We start from the raw sequence: 16,686 nt of genomic DNA, 5'->3' as shown, positions 1-16,686 counted from the left end.
AAACCCTAGGGGAAGAGGAAGTTCTAGTCAATCCATTTCATCAATGGAAGGACATAATGAGGACTATGTGGAGGACCTTGGTCACATAGACCAACAAGGTATCCTCCACCCCAATGTGCATCATGATAACATGCAAGTACCATTAGGCATGCCGAGGCCATTCATTCACCCACCACAACAACAAGCCAAGTTCCATTGGGAATGCCAAGGCCAATCTATGCTCCACAACCTCCCATCATCTAAGGCAATCAAGGTTCCTAGGTTGCACCTCCAATTGCTAATCCTCCCCTTGCTTTAAGAGATTACTATGTGCCTAATGAATACAACGCACCCACATGCATTCAATTACCACGATTTAGAGCACACCACTATGAGATTAAACCACAAACCATTTAAATGCTTCCTAACTATCATAAACTTCCTAGTGAAGAACCTTACAAGCATTTGGATGAGTTTCTTGAAGTATGTTCTACCGTGAGATACACGGACATGCCGGAAGAGGTCTTAAGGTTTAAACTTTTTCCATTCACCCTTAAAGACAAGGAAAAATATTAGTTTAACAATCTTAGGCCTTTTTCAATAACTTCTTGGGCAGTAAGACCAATGCCATGAGAACCGCAATTCGAGAGTTTTCACACGAGGATGGGGAAACGTTCCATGAGGCATGGGAAAGATTCAATGAATTGCTTAGGAAGTGTCCACATCATGACATGCCCAAATAGCAATTAGTTCAATATTTCTTTGAGAGCTTATCCGACAATTATAAGGGCATGGTTGATGCTTCTATGGGTGGCTCTTACATTGATAGGCATGAGGACGACGTGTGGCGTTTTTATGAGAGTATGAGTGAAAATTCTTTGCATCGAACTTTATCTTCTAAGAATGGTAGGAATTCAAGTGGAAGGAAGAGTGTTGGCTTACATCAAGTTGACCATTCCAATGAAATAGCCGCCGAGATGAAATCCTTATCTCAAATGTTTGATCAATTCTTGATCAACCAAAACTCGGCAAATCAAGTATCTTTCGTCCCTAACCATTCCCATCATGCATCCAATGAGACATGTATGACTTGTTCAAGTGTTTTACATTCTACTTCCAATCGTCCCCTTGGACATGTGCAAAGTGAGCATCATAAACAAGTCAATGCAACTTTTATTAATCAAGGGAACAATCCTTATGGCAATCACTATAATCCTAGCTGGAGGAATCACCCGAATTTCTCTTGGAGGAACCAAGGGGAAGGCTTAAACCCTCTCCAAGGTGGTTATCAAGGGAAGTATGTTCCACTTCCAATGCAAAGCCAAGGTTCCCAAGGTTTTAGATCATCATTTCAATTACAAGGAAATCAATTTTCTAATTCTCATTTTCCTAATCAACCATCATATTCTGAAGGAAATTCTAGGAGCCCCGCTTTTGAAGAGAAATTTTTCACCACTCTAGGCACTCTAGAGGCGAACACTCAATTGCTTCATTCTCATTCTCAATCCATTGCTAAGCTAGAAACCCAAGTAGGGCAAATAGCTATTACTTTAAATGCTAGAGAGAAAGGGAAAATGCCTCTGAACGCCCCACCTAAGCAACAATGTGTTGTGGAGACTTATTCCTTATCGGAAGGCTACATAATAGAGCATGTCAATGCGGTGACTACTTTAAGAAGTGGGAAGATTGTGGACAACCAAGTTGGCATGTCCAAGGGAGAGAGTGAATCGGTGCAACCCAAAGTTGACACCCATCCCGTTTCTTATCATATTCCTCCTTCATTGCATATGCATGATCTTTCAAATGAGAATGTGTTGAAAAGTGATTTGAAAGGTGATTTTGAAAAGAAAAATTTGCAAAATGATTTCAAAACTTCTCGTGTTAAAGAGACTTCAAAGAAAATTTCTGAAAAGATTTTTGAGCCAAGAGCTCCATTGCCGGATGCCTTAAAAGGATCCATTTCAATTGACAAGCAAACGGCCAAAACAAATGAAATTATGGATGTGTTTAGGCAAATGAAGGTCAATCTTCCACTTTTGGATGCAATCAAGCAAATTTCGGCTTATGGCAAGTTTTTGAAAGACTTATGCACCCAAAAGATGAAGAACAAAAGCCAAGCACCTAGGAAAGTGGACTTAATCGAGCAAGTAAGCTCAATTTTGCAGCATAACACTCTTCCAAAGTTTAAAAACCCTGGTTCACCTACCACTTCATGCATTATTAGAGATCATATTATTAATCGGGCTCTTTTAGACTTAGGAGTAAGTGTTAACCTTCTTCCATACTCGGTATATGTCAAATTAGGCTTAGGAGACTTGAAACCGACGTCGGTGGTTTTGCAACTTGCCGACCGATCCATCAAAAAACCTAGGGGTATCATTGAGGATGTATTGATTAAGATTGATAAATTTTTCTTCCCCGTTGATTTCGTTGTCATTGACACGGAACCGGTCCCGAATCCTAAAAGCCAAATTCCCATTATCCATGGGCCTGCATACGCTAGCCGGACAAATTCAAAAAAATTAAAATAAATTTTTTGCATATCTACGGACATTATAATCGTTAAGGTATAGTGTTGGGCCAAAAAGTATTTTTAATTAATTTTTTTTTTTTAAAAAAAAAACCTTTTATTTTCTCCTCTATAAATACATCAACTCCTACCATCATTCACCTCGCATCCAACCCATCTACATGTTAGAATATATTATCACCAACTCTTCTTCATATTCCACCCAAAGTGTTTGGTTGTGTTTGTTATACTTATATCCACAAACAACACCGGAGTAAGCTAGATTCGAGAGCACTCAAGTGTATTTTCTTGGGGTATTCTGCCACAAAAAAAAAAATACAAATGCTATCACCCTCCTTTAGCAAAGATAATTGTTTCCATGGACGTTATTTTTGTTGAACATCAGGCTTACTATTCAGGGGGAGATTCAAATGCTTCTCTTCAGGGGGAGAATTTGCCAAATATATTAACTTCCCAACCAACCTTTGGTATCTCTCTCTGTCTATAGGTGTATCATTTGAGCATTCACCTAACCTATGATTGTATACACAAATTTTGTTTCCTTAAATCTAGGAACAGAAATGCAGACAAATAATTAATTTTATTAATTTAAAGAAAAGAGGTACAATTCTCTATTGGCGATTCTATTATAGTCTAGAATCTTCCTCTGATTGAATCTCCTTGGAACGTCAGCGTAAGGGCTTCGGAAGCTTGATCTTGGGCCGGTGGTTAGACTGTGTTTGCGTTTTTCGAAATTGAAGAAGGCTCAAGTGGACCTTTGAACGAGGCCGGCGAGGCTTGATCTCGAATGGTAAGTGAAAGCTTTTGATGAAGAACGGCACGGCTTTGGTTGTGCTTGTTGTTCTTCTGGTTGAAGAAGGCTCAAATAGATCTTCGAACAAGGGCTGACGGGGATTGATCTAGAACGGTGACTGAAAGCTTTTGATAAGGAATGGCGTAGATATGGCACGCTTGTTGTTCTTCTTCTTCAGAAAATTTGGAGTTTCTGTTGAGTCAGAGTTTCGGCAGAGCTTCGATCTTCTGTTCGTCTCTCTGTCTGTGTATCTCTGTTTGTCTGTCCTTCTGAGTGTGTAGGATAGCCTTACATTTATAGGCCAAAGGTTGGCGTATTCGATTTGGAAATCCCTCGTGATTGTGCTAAACCCCCCAAATCAATAGATACGTATCTCTCTTTATTTGGAAATAAATTCAAATTTGAAATTGAATTAAATTGCACTTTCTTTAAAGGTCTGGGCCTTTAGGACTTTGACACGTGTCCATTGTTGGGACCTGCAATCATGAAATTTAATTAATCAAGAATGTTTCACTTCTTAACCAATCGGACGGCTATTAGGCCATCACAAAATTTCAGTGGCTGCAGTGATTTGTTTCAATTAGAGTATCAATAGGTTTGCAAGCCAACATTCCATTCTCAGCCAATAAGTCTAAGACACATTTTCGTTGGGAAACAACGATCCCCTTCTTTGACCTAGCAACTTCAATACCCAAAAAATATTGTAAAGATCCTAGGTCTTTGATCTCAAATTCTTTTGTTAGATATGCTTTCAGTATGGAAAGGTCTGTTATTCTCCAACCATGGTCAAATCTTGTTCCAATATTTAAAATCAGTTATTGTGCTAAGGACCATGATTTGGCAGGTGAGGTGTTAGAACTTGCTCCAGGATTCTCAGGTATTTAAAATCAGCTCCTGGGAAAGGTCTGCTATTCTTTAACCATGGTCATCTCGAAGTGGAAGGATATACATATGCTGACTGGGCAGGATGTGTAATAGATAGAAGATCAACTTCAGGATACTGCACCTTTGTGGGAGGGAATCTAGTCACGTGGTGTAGTAAGAAACAATCTGTTGTGGCCAGATCCAATGTTGAAGCAGAATTAAGAGCCATGGCTCATGATATATGCGAGATGTTGTGGCTGAAGGCTTTGTTAAAGGATATGGGCTTTAATTCTAGGGATCCAATGAAGCTTTTTTGTGATGATAAAGCTGCCATTAGCATTGCTCACAATCCAGTTCAGTATGATCGTACTAAACATGTTGAAGTGGATAAACACTTTATTAAGGAAAAGTTGATAGGTGGATTAATTTGCACTCCATTTGTGAAGACAGAACATCAGCTTGTAGATTTTTTGACAAAGAGAGTGTCAAGTATGACTTTTAATTTTGGCACTCGACAAGCTGAGCATTCGAGACATTTATGCTCCAGCTTGAGCGGGAGTGTTGGAAGATATATGTTATTTCCTTTTATTTTAGAGATTTGATTGATTTCTCATTATGGTAAATTAGAACAAGATTGTAGGATAGATTAATTGCTGTAAATTAGGAACAGATTTGTAGGAATATTTTTTATTCTTTTCCTTGTATAGCTTTCCCTCTTTCCTATATATACTTATACAAAATGTTAATGTTAATATATAAGGCAGAAAATTTTACAAAGAGAATTTCTACATGGTATCAGAGCAGTCAACGTTATTTGTTCATTTCTCTTTTTTCATCAGAGCCATTCTTGGTTCCCTTCTCGGATCTCTAGATCCATTTTTATTGAGGTGGTCTTTTTACTCTTCTTCATCAATCAAGATTGTTGCTACTCGTTTTGGATCTTCGGATTCATCTTTAAATGAGGTTTTCTTCTTACACCTCATCATCAATTGAGGTTGCTGCTACTCGTCTTGGGATCTTTCGATCCATTTTATTGAGGTCATCTTGTTACACCTCTTCATCATTTGCACTTGCTGCTACTCGTCATCTCAATTGCAAGTTGGACATTCATGGCATTCATGCTCCAAATTGAGGGGGAGTGTTGAAAATTTATTAGAGGAATCAATGGAGGAAAATCTTCCAGTATTGATGCTCTTTCCTATTGTTGAAGATTTACTGTTATATTTGTTATTGAAGGAATCAATGGAGGAAAATCCTCCATTATTGATGTTTCATTTTATTGAAGATACTAGAGGAATTTGTGGAGAAAAATATTTTAGTATTAATGTTGTTTCCTATATCTATCTCTTTCTGTTCTCATTATTTCTTCTCTCATATAAATGAATCTTCACCATTGTATTGAGCATGAAAAGAGAGATAATTATAATAAAAAATATGTAGCCCTTTGGGCTTTGTGTGTCATGGGCGTAAGTCCTAGTGGCTGAACCATGTATATTCTTGCCTTCTGTTTTTCATACTTTGTTTCTCTATTCAATTTTAATATGGTATCATAGCAATAGTGTGAGAAAGATAGAAAAGTTTCATGGGTCTGAGCGATTACCGCTGACCTATTCTCTTTGTCCTCATATTCTTGTTCTTTTGGTGTGCAATTGTCTTGGACAACACCCTAAAGCCTAGATTCTAAACACTATACACATCAAAACATGTCTGTTGTTACCTCTAAATCTTCTGATTCTAGTATAGCACCGCCCATTCCTTCGATTGTGACAAATCAACTTGATAACATGAGTGTGCAAATGACTTCTTACAAATTTGATGGGATGAATTATTCTACCTGGTCCCAGTTTGTGAAGTTGTACATCACATGAAAGGGAAAGTTGGGGTACTTAACTGGAGTGAAGAAACAGTAGGTGGATACTGAACCTTCTTTCTTTACTTGGTTGGAGGAGAATGCCATGTTGATGTCATGGCTTCTTAACTCAATGACTCTGGATATTAGTGCCAGTTTTATTCGACTTCCTACAGCTCATGCTATTTGGGAAGCCATGGTTCAAACTTATTTTGATGGTAGTGATGCTTCTCAGATTTATGAACTGAGGAGTAGGGCAAATGAGACTCGACAATAAAGGAAGAGATGGCTAACTATTTTTCTGCTTTGCAGGCCATTTGGCAGGAGCTGGATTTTCTCCAGCTATGTGATATGGAGTGTGTTGGGCTATGAAGCACGGACACTCCTCCGAGGGGTCTCGTACCGGTGTCGGACACTTTTCGGACACGGACACGCGTATCTGAGGCCCGGACACGTGTCCGACACTTCTATGAAGTGTCCAGAAATTATTTTTTATTAGACATGGGGTGGACACGGCTCAAACACGGGTGAACACGACTTGGACACGTGGGGGACACGGCTCGGACATGGCGGGGTATATTTTGTAATTTTTTTAAAAGATAAATGGGGTAACTGATGTAATTTTTTAGAATTTTAAAAGTAAAATTTTGAAAAAAAAAATAACAACTACAGACTAGAGTACTACACAGTAAATTTATTTTCTCTCACTTCCTCTCTCAGTCTCTCCTCTTCTTTAATTATCTCTGTACATGAACAAAACATTTTTTTTTTTTTTTTTTAAGTTACATGAACAAGACTTTGTGAGAGACTGAAAGTATATATGTTTATTCATGCACATATTATTTAGCCCATTATAACTATGTCTCTTCTGCACATCTTCGTTTGGAATTTGGATCAACTTTATTTTTTCATTTATTTTTTTATTTTGTCTAGTCTATGTTTTTCTTATAACAAAGATAAAATTATTGAAATTGGTCATGTTATTTGTTGTTGTTTTATTTGCAATTTTGTATTTATATATACATGTTTGTTATTAAAAAAATGAATGTGAAAGGTTCTAGTAATTATATTTTGAATATATAATTATATATATATATATATATATATATATATATATATTATTTTATATGCGTATCCCCGCCGTGTCCGTGTCCTATTTTTTTGAAATTTGTCGTGTCGCTGTATCCGTGTCGTGTCGTACCCATGTGCCGTTGGTGTCCGTGCTTCATAGGTGTTGGAGATACAACAAAGCTAAAGAAAAGAATTGAGAATGAAAGGGTCTATGATTTCCTAGCCGGCCTCGACCCAAGGCTTGGTCAAATCAGAGTACAATTTTTAGGGCGTAATCCTCTTCCTAATCTTTGCAGTGCATATGCCTATGTTCGACGTGAGGAGTTCCGTCAGGCCACCATGCTTACAGGTGTCTCATAGAAGAGTTCAGCTTTAGTTACTATGCAGACTCCAACTGCACTGGTTCCCTCTTTCTCAAGGAAACCTGAAACCAAAGAGTCTTTGCTCTATACACACTGTAATAAGGCTGGATATACTCGAGAGACTTATTTTAAGCTGAAAGGTTATCCAGATTGTTCCATAAGAAAGGTGGAAACAAAAGGGATAACTCAAATTCTAGAGCACAACATACAACCTTTGATGTGTAGTCTGATGCACAATATTCTTTTACAGCCCATCCATAATATTCTCAAGCTCAGGTAGATAAAATGATGTAAGAGTATGCTCATAACCTATCCTCAAAAGATGCTTCATGTAACTCAGCCAATACAGGTAACTTTGGATTAACCTTAAACACTTTTGGTCGTGTTGAGTCATCTTGGATTATTAATTCAGGTACTACTAATCATATAACATATGAATCTGAATTATTTTCTTCTTATAGCACTCATCCTAGTATAAAGAGTGTTAAAATAGCAAATAGATCTACTGCTATTGTGTCTGGGGAAGGTTTCATTCCAATTACTTCTTCGATGTCTCTCTCTAATATCCTATATGTTCCATGTTTATCTGATAACCTATTGTCCATTAGTCAAATTACTAAGGCTCTTAAATGTTCCGCAACATTCCTTGATACTCATTGTATCTTACAGGACCTTCTTACGGGAGCGAAAATTGGTCTTGGTAAAGAAAGAGGTGGTTTGTACTACTTGGATATAAACTGGGCTTCGAATGGAAAAGCAAATCAAATAGTTGGCATGTCAACATCAGAAGAGCAGATTTGGCTATGGCATAAAAGATTAGGACACCCTTCATTTAGTTATTTGCATAAGTTGTTACCATCTTTATCCTCCAGAATTAATGTTTCTAATTTTCATTGTGATAGTTGTGTGGACGTTAGCCAAACACCATCGCACTTTTTTTCCTTCAAGTTTTAATAAAAATTTTGTGCTTTTCTCAATTGTTCACAGTGATGTGTGAGGCCATCTCGTGTTCCTAATCATTTAGGTTTTAAATGGTTTGTTTCCTTTATTGATGATTGCACTCGTGTTTTATGGATCTATTTGTTGAAAGAAAAAAGTGATGTTTTTGCCACCTTCCAATCCTTTCACCAAATGGTTTTAACCCAGTTTAACACAAGAGTACAAGTTATACGATTAGATAATGAAGGAGAGTATTTTAAGAGAGGGCTTAGTGTCTATTTTTAGGCTCATGGCATCATTCATCAAACTTCGTGTGTTGATACACCCCAGCAGAATAGAGTAGAGGAGCGTAAGAATCGCCATCCCTTAGAGGTTGCTAAGTCATTACTCTTTGCTATGAACGTTCCTAAAACTTTTTGAGGAAATACTATTCTTATTGCAACATATCTCATTAATAGAATGCCTTCAAAAGTCCTTTAGTTTCAAACTTCTCTTCAGACATTATCCAAAGCACAGGCTATTCCAACTTTTCTTCATATTCCACCCAAAGTGTTTAGTTGTGTTTGTTATACTCATATCCACAAACAACACCGGAGTAAGCTGGATCCGAGAGAACTCAAGTGTATTTTCTTGGGGTATTCTGCCACACAAAAGTGATACAAATGCTATCACCCTCCTTCAACAAAGATAATTGTCGTTACTTTTATTGAAAATCAGGTTTATTATTTAGGGGGAGAATCAAATGTTTCTCTTCAAGGGGAGAATTTGACAAATTTATTAGCTTCCTATTAGCTTCCCAACCAACCTTTGGTATCTTTCTCTATCTATAGGTGTATGATTTGTGTATTCACGTGCCTGCGATTTTGTTCAATTGGAGTATCAACAGGTTTGCAAGCCAACATTCCAAAACATTCCAATAAGTCTAAGATATATTTTCGTTGGTAACAAAGATCCCTTTCTTTGACCTAGAAACTTCAATACCCAAAAAATATCGAAAAGACCCAAGGTCTATGATCTCAAATTCTTTTATCAAATATGCTTTCAGTATAGAAAGTTCTGTTATTCTCCAACCATGGTAAAATCTTGCTCCAATATTTAAAATCAGCTATTTCTCTAAGGACTATGGTTTCTCATCGAAATCCCCCAAGTAGGGATGGCAAAATCCCCATACCCGGCGGGTCCCCGCCCCACCCCGCCCTTGTTATGGCGGGTTTGGGGAACCATTTATGTAAATGGGGAAGGGATGGGGATTGTATTTGAAACCCCGGCGGGGAGCGGGGCGGGGTCGGGGGTGGGTAACCCCGCCCCGTTTATAATTCATTTTTACAATACTATCCTTACATGTTATAAAATATTACTAAATTACATAACTATATATATAATATATTCACTTCTGAAATCCTAGATCTATTCCCTCGCAGCATAGTTGTTTTTGGAAGAATGTTATTTGTTTTGATTGATCATGTTGAAAATTTCCAGACTATTCCAAAAAATGTTATATGTGATTTTGCTATAAATTTGATCGGGTTGAAATAATATGTTTTAAATTGTTATAATTGTGCTGAAACTTTATTAAATTATTAGGTTGAAAAATATTATAGTTGTGTTGATTTTGTTGAAGGTGAATTGAAATTTTAAAAAAAATGTGGCATGGCGTGGCGGGGCGAGGACGGGGGAGGGGGTTGAAATTTAAAAGGGTATGGGGGAGGGGATGGGGGTAAAAAATTTGACCGGGGATGGGGATGGGGAATGAGATCCCCGCCCCATTGCCATTCCTACCCCTAAGGAGTGCGTAATAATCAACTGCAAATCAACTAACCCCGAAAATGGATGGCGTTAAAGTGCGTGACCTATACCCGGCTGTCGGGGTAAGTGCCAGGCCTTGATGAGTAGGAGGGCGCGGTAGTCTTTGTAAAACCCTAGGCGTGAGCTTGGGCGGAACGATCGTCGATTCAGATCTAATGGTTTGTTTTTTTCTTGCAAATCCTATAATGTACTTTAGTACATATAAAACTCTTTTTTAATAGACTCGTGGGAGTCCTTGTTATTGAAGAATTGAAAGTCTGAAAATAAAAAGCGAAGACGTGATATTACGCTTGTCATTGTATGGGTGAGTAGTAAGAAATTGAATGGAATAGAAGTTGTTTATACCATCGCTTCATCATAACCACCAGTTTCTCTTTCATGACATAATTCCGGTACACGGTAGTGGGATGAGAAGGAAAACCTTAGCCAACCACCTCTACCATTGCCGTCCTCTAGGGGGTGAATGGGGGCAATTATGGCAAATACGCCATTATGTGGGAGCACTGATATTGCTAGTGGTGCTTTCCGCGTTGCTAATAATAAGCAACATTAATGTACAACGTATAAGTAGTTCGGAGAGGGTAATTTAAGAAGAGACTAGACAGAGTTGGAGCAATGACAAGAGCGATCACTATAAATGCATTCACCGATTAAGTAAAGATATAAGGAATGGATCTTTTACAAATGGCTATATTCAGATTAATGCTAATGGAGGATTAAATCAAATAAAAACTGGGATAAGTGATATGATTGCCATTGCAAAGATAATGAAGGCAACCTTGGTTCTTCCTAAATTAGATCATAAATCCTTTTAGAGTGACCCTAGTGAATTTAAAGACATATTTGATTGGGAGCACTTTAAGGAATTGCTAAAAGATGATATTGAAGTAGTAGAGACTCTTCCTCCAGAATTTGCATCTGTGGAGTCCTTCTGCATGGCCCCGATCTCTTGGTTAAAGCCTACTTATTATAAAGGACATGTCCTACCGTTATTAAAATAACATAATGTGATAGAGTTTAGCCACACTGATTCTCATCTGGCTAATAACGTTGTCTCCTTAATCCAAAGGCTGAGGTGTCGAATAATGTATGGGGCTCTTTATTTTAGAAAGGAGATTGAAGAACTTGGAAAGAAGATGGTAGATATACTTAAGAAAGAAAGGGAAGCAAATATTTCTTTGTATTTGAGATATGAAAAGGACATACTTGCTTTTACTGGCTGCAATCACAATTTGACCTCATTGGAGGCTGAGGAGCTGCAGGAACTCTGGGGTGGGGTAAAGCCCTGGAAAGAAAAACGGAAAAATAGTGCGGAGAGAAGGCGGCAAGGGGTGTGCCCCATAACCCCTAGGGAAGCTGTTGTGTTCCTTGAGACAATTAGGATCCCTTTCTCTACCAAAATTTACATAGTTACAGGGGAAATCTATAGAAAAGAAGGCCTTAAAGTACTATATGCCAAGTATCCTAATGTATTATACCATTCCACTCTAGCAACAAAAGAGGAGTTAAAACATTTCAAGCGGTACCAAAATCAGCTAGCTGCATTGGACTACATTCTCGTTCTTGAGAGTGATACTTTTATGTACACCTATAATGGTTACATGGCTAAGGCAGTGCGTGGTCATAGGATCTTTGAAGGGTTTCAAAAACCATCAACCTTAACTATCAAAATTTTATAAAATGGATCGATGGAATGGACGAGGGCAAGTTATCTTGGGAAACGTTTTCGTCGAAGGTTGATGTCTTACATGCGAAAAGGACGGAAGGACCACAACGTATGCATTGTTTCTTTCTTTTATATATATTTTTTCAACATTCCCCCTTAAGCTGGAACATAAATGTCTCGAATACTTAGCTTGTCAAATGCCAAATTGAAAGTCATCATTGACACTTCCTTTGTCAAAAAATCTGCAAGCTGATGTTCTGTCTTCACAAATGAAGTGCAAATTAATCCACCTATCAACTTCTCCTTGATAAAGTGTCTATCCACTTCAACATGTTTAGTACAATCATGCTGAACTGGATTATGAGCAATGCTAATGGCAGCTTTGTTATCACAGAAAAGCTTCATTGGATCCCTAGAATTAAAGTCCAGCTCCTTTAACAAAGCCTTCAGTTATAACATCTCGCATATATATACCATGAGCCATGGCTCTAAATTTTGCTTAGCACTGGATCTGGCCACAACATATTGTTTCTTACTACGCCAAGTGACAAGATTCCCTCCTACAAAGGTACAATACTCTGAAGTTAATCTTCTATCTATTACACCCATCAGTGGTCATCGTGCGCTCACACACGCCTTCAATGTGGTGAATCTTCACAAATTCATCATTATCAGTTTATAGTAGTTACCATCGGGGATGACAATGTTAACCTATTCACACTGTGCACGTACCTCTAAGAACTTCACAAATCCACCCTACGTCACCTGACATGTCAGTATAGGTGCAACGTTAGACACATTCTGCTATGGTGCCAATAGTTATGCCACGTCACCTACTACGTCAGTTGTCACGCAGTAGAGGTGCCATCAGTAGTACCAAGTCATCTGCCACTTCAGTTGCCATGTCATCAACCACGTTAGCATCAGTGCCACGTCAGCTACATCAAGGTGAAATGATTGTTTTCAAACTCAAGATGGTTTCATATAACCCATCTTGACTTCGAGAGGGGATGTTAGAATATATTGTTATCATATATTGTTATAATATATTATATAATATTTTGTTACCATGTTTACGTTTACCATATAGGGTTTAGGTTCACTTGCTCTCCACACATGATGGCTCTTATATAAACCCCTATTTATTGTTATATTTTACACATTAATACAATACACTCTCTTTATTTCTAACACTATATTCTCTACTCTTTCAACCTATAACTATAACTATCAAGTCATTTTTCTTAATCTTAGCTTTCTTTTTAATAGTTAAGTTGAATTCCATTCAACCATATTTCAACTATAACTCTTATCTCAACCAATCAAATAATTATTTTAAAAAGCAAAAGGTTAACTGGCCTCCCAATTGGTCCACAACCGAAGATGAGGCTTTATGTTATGCGTGGATGACCATTGGTTCTGATGCAGTAATCGATTTACACCAACAGAAGTCAACGTTACGGATCCAAATTATTGAAAGTTCTAAGCAATATATTAGTGGTGCTCGAACACCTAAACGGAATAGTAACGCTTTGTTGAATCATTGGTCTTTCATTACCAAATTTTTGGATGTATGGACCAGATCGAAAGGAATCCAACTAGTGGGCAAGAAATGAGTACAAGGTAGGTTTTTTACTGTTTTAAATTTAACTCATAAATATTATAAATATTTGCCTTCTAAAAATTATTGATTATTATTATTATTATTATTATTATTATTATTATTTTAGTTTAGATGATAGCAGCTAAAGAACTGGTAGTCAAACTCGCACCAAATTTAAGTTAGACAGTTATTGGAATATTTTGAATAACAACAATAAATGACATTTACATTATGTTGATGAGCAAGGGAAAAACAAAAGGAAATAACAACAACAATAGAAAAGAGTGGAATCTATATTAATGATAGTGAGCTTGTTGGTTACTCAAATCCATCTACTCTATCAACTAATGCAACAACGATACCAAGTTCAGTTGAAGGATCGACACGCATAGGCAAAAGTTATTCACCTGGTGTTGAAGAATGTCAACCATTACAACGACCACAAGGACAAAAATTGACAAAGTAGAGCTAAAATAAGGATAAATCTTCTGGCCAAAATTTAGTAATGTAACAGCCGTTTATAAATCTCAATCTCAAAGTCTTGTAGCCTCCCAAATATTACGAGAGGCACGCAAACAAATAAAGAAAAGACTAGATAATTAGAGATTCAAAATAAAAAAAGAACTAAAGAGATGTCAATCATGCAAATAGATCCAGAATCGATGCCAATCATGCTAGCTGTGAAAACATGGCTTATTGAATGACAAAATGAGATATTGGAATCTATACGTTCAATTTTTTCCTAGTTGATTTTATAACGGTATTGTATGGTTTAATTTTTTTTTTTTTTTTAAAAAAAAAATTTGTATTGTCCTCAAGGAACTGTTTACATTTAAGAGGATTCAAACCTTAGATCTGATACTTCATGAGGCACCATGGTCAAAATCTTACCCACTTGAGCCAACCCCTTGTATTTTTATTGTTTTAATTTTTCTAATCCATAATAGATATATATATTGTTTAATTTCTTTTTATGATACAACTATTTGAAATATAGAAGCTGGAAGAAGGGTTAAATTACTTTATTAAAAATTTAATAAATATTAAATATTAATATTTTTGAATAGTAAAATCTAAAAATACACAATTAGAACACATGTGAAATTCAGAGAAGCTACACTCTTGGAAATGTGACGTGGCTGTTGGAAAATACTAACCCCAAATTTGGGGAGATTACATGCTCTTAACAGTGGCCTGGCAACTCGAATATTTGCGCCCCGTCTAATTCATCCAATCCCGCTAAAGCAGTCCATAAAATATTCTTAAATTTGCCTCTTTGATAATGTAACGGCCCTTTATCAATCTCAAAGTCTTGCAGCCGCTCAAATACCACGAGAAACAGGCAAAGCAGATAAAGAAAACACTAGACAATTGGAGATTCAAAATAAGTAAAGAGTTGAAGAGATGTCAATAATGCAAATAGACCCAAAATCAATGACAACATTAGTTGTACTAGCTGTGAAAGCATGGCTTATTGAATGACAAAATGAGATATTAGAATCTATATGTTCACTTTTTTCCTAGTTGATTTTATAATGGTATTGTATGGTTTTATTTTTTTTAAATTCATATTGGCTATGTTTGGCTGGGCTTTCTGGGGCCTGGCGGCCTGAAACGGGCTTCCAAACCTAGGAAGTCCATTATGGAAAAAATTGAGCGTTTGGCAAAACAGGGAAAATGGACTTCTAAAAAACGTGAAAGTCCCATAAAGTCCATTATAAAGAAGCCTACAAAACTTGCTTTTCAAACTCACGTTCTCGAAGTCAGCCGATATTTTTAAGTAAAAAATTACATCGACAATTTTACCCCCATTTGTTTCCTAAACCAGTCTCATCTCTCCCTCGAAGAAAGGAGAGTTGCATTGAACCATGTTTTTCCATCTCAAGTTCATACTTTCTGATTTAGTTAATATTTTCCTAATTGCTCAATGACGTAGATTAGTTTATGCATTATGATATTGAATTTGTTTTTTCATCTTTAGTTCATACTTTCTGGTATAATATGATATAATCCCAAATCCTATCAGAAGTCTTGGATTGGGAAGCAATGAAGTTGCAGGAAATGATACTGGAGACCTCTCATTTTCGGTGCTTTCCAGTGAAGATTGTGACCCAAGTCAAATTACAACAACACCGGCTAAGTCTCACCCTGGCCTATTCCGCCATCACCAATACACCACCACCCACCTGGCCACCTCCGCTGCCGCCACAGTCGCACCACCACCACCACTTCCCCTCTCTCGCTAAGCAAGTTCTCTCTCCACAATCTTGAAAGAATTCTTATGAGTCGGAAGAAAATTATGCAAAGTTATGGATATATTAATATGGATTTGGAGTTTAAGAGAAAATAAATTTGAGTTTTGCTACACCGTATTATTTTTCATCCAATTCTGACACTTGCCCTATTTTTTTTTTCCTAGTTAACACTTGCACTATTTGCCTTCGCCATATAGTTGAAGACTCCAATGTGGATCATTGTTTCAGCATGTTCCTCTCAATCTTGAATTTCGCGGGCCAATGAAGAGATTTGGGGGTAGAAATTCACTCCTATTGAAAGTTTAAAACTAGCATTCCTATTCAACAAATATCTCAGCAATTTCAATTTTAATGGGATTCTAATTCTCTAAACTTAACAGCCATATATGTTCCTGTTTATCTCATTCAATCTACTGTCAATGTGGTTATACCTGAATTTTAGAGATCTGATTTATATATATATATATATATATATATATATATGTATGTATGTATTTCCCAAAAGCAAACATGGTTACTGCAACTAAAGAATTTTTAGTTGCTTGGGTAGGAACTTGTAAACTACTTAAAATTAAAGGTGATGTTTCTTAGCTTAAAACTTTTTAATGATCTTTGTTCTGAATAACTACATGCAACATGCTTTTGGATAGAGCATCCACCAGTTCTTACACAACAGGTTGTAATAATTATGCGAATTGTGCTTCCATAAATTCTTCTTCCCCTCACACAACTCCATGTTTCTTATTAAATTGGCCGCAAAATGCACTGGATAGTGAGGACCAGAGCCACCAAGCCCCACCAGGACAATGATAAAGCAATTACTAATTTGTGAATGTTGGCTGAAGTTGTCCGAGTATAAATTACATGATGTGAACGGTATTACCAGGTATTATGATTTTTATTGTTAGTCTCGATGTGAAAGTTATTATTTTTGCTACATATAAGGGTATTATTGTAAATTTGCAATTA

General features: G+C 36.9%; 1 non-coding gene and 1 pseudogene across 1 annotated transcript; one reads left to right on the top strand and one right to left on the bottom strand.

The window, feature by feature from the left end:
• Positions 1-605: 605 nt before the first annotated feature.
• Positions 606-712, bottom strand: LOC132297759 (small nucleolar RNA R71). The gene has a single exon (XR_009479398.1). It is a non-coding gene; the product is annotated as a small nucleolar RNA R71 (small nucleolar RNA).
• Positions 713-3,451: 2,739 nt separating this feature from the next.
• On the top strand, positions 3,452-15,708 carry LOC132296453 (O-fucosyltransferase 28-like; annotated as a pseudogene).
• The last annotated feature ends 978 nt before the right edge of the window (positions 15,709-16,686 follow it).

The sequence above is a fragment of the Cornus florida genome, unplaced genomic scaffold (assembly GCF_030987335.1).
Source record: "Cornus florida cultivar Cherokee Brave unplaced genomic scaffold, ASM3098733v1 CherokeeBrave_3.0.0_Hap2_Chr02, whole genome shotgun sequence".
In the NCBI taxonomy this organism is placed as follows: Eukaryota; Viridiplantae; Streptophyta; class Magnoliopsida; order Cornales; family Cornaceae; genus Cornus; species Cornus florida.
Note: the sequence above shows the minus strand (reverse complement) of the source record. Positions and strands in the feature narration are given on the sequence as shown.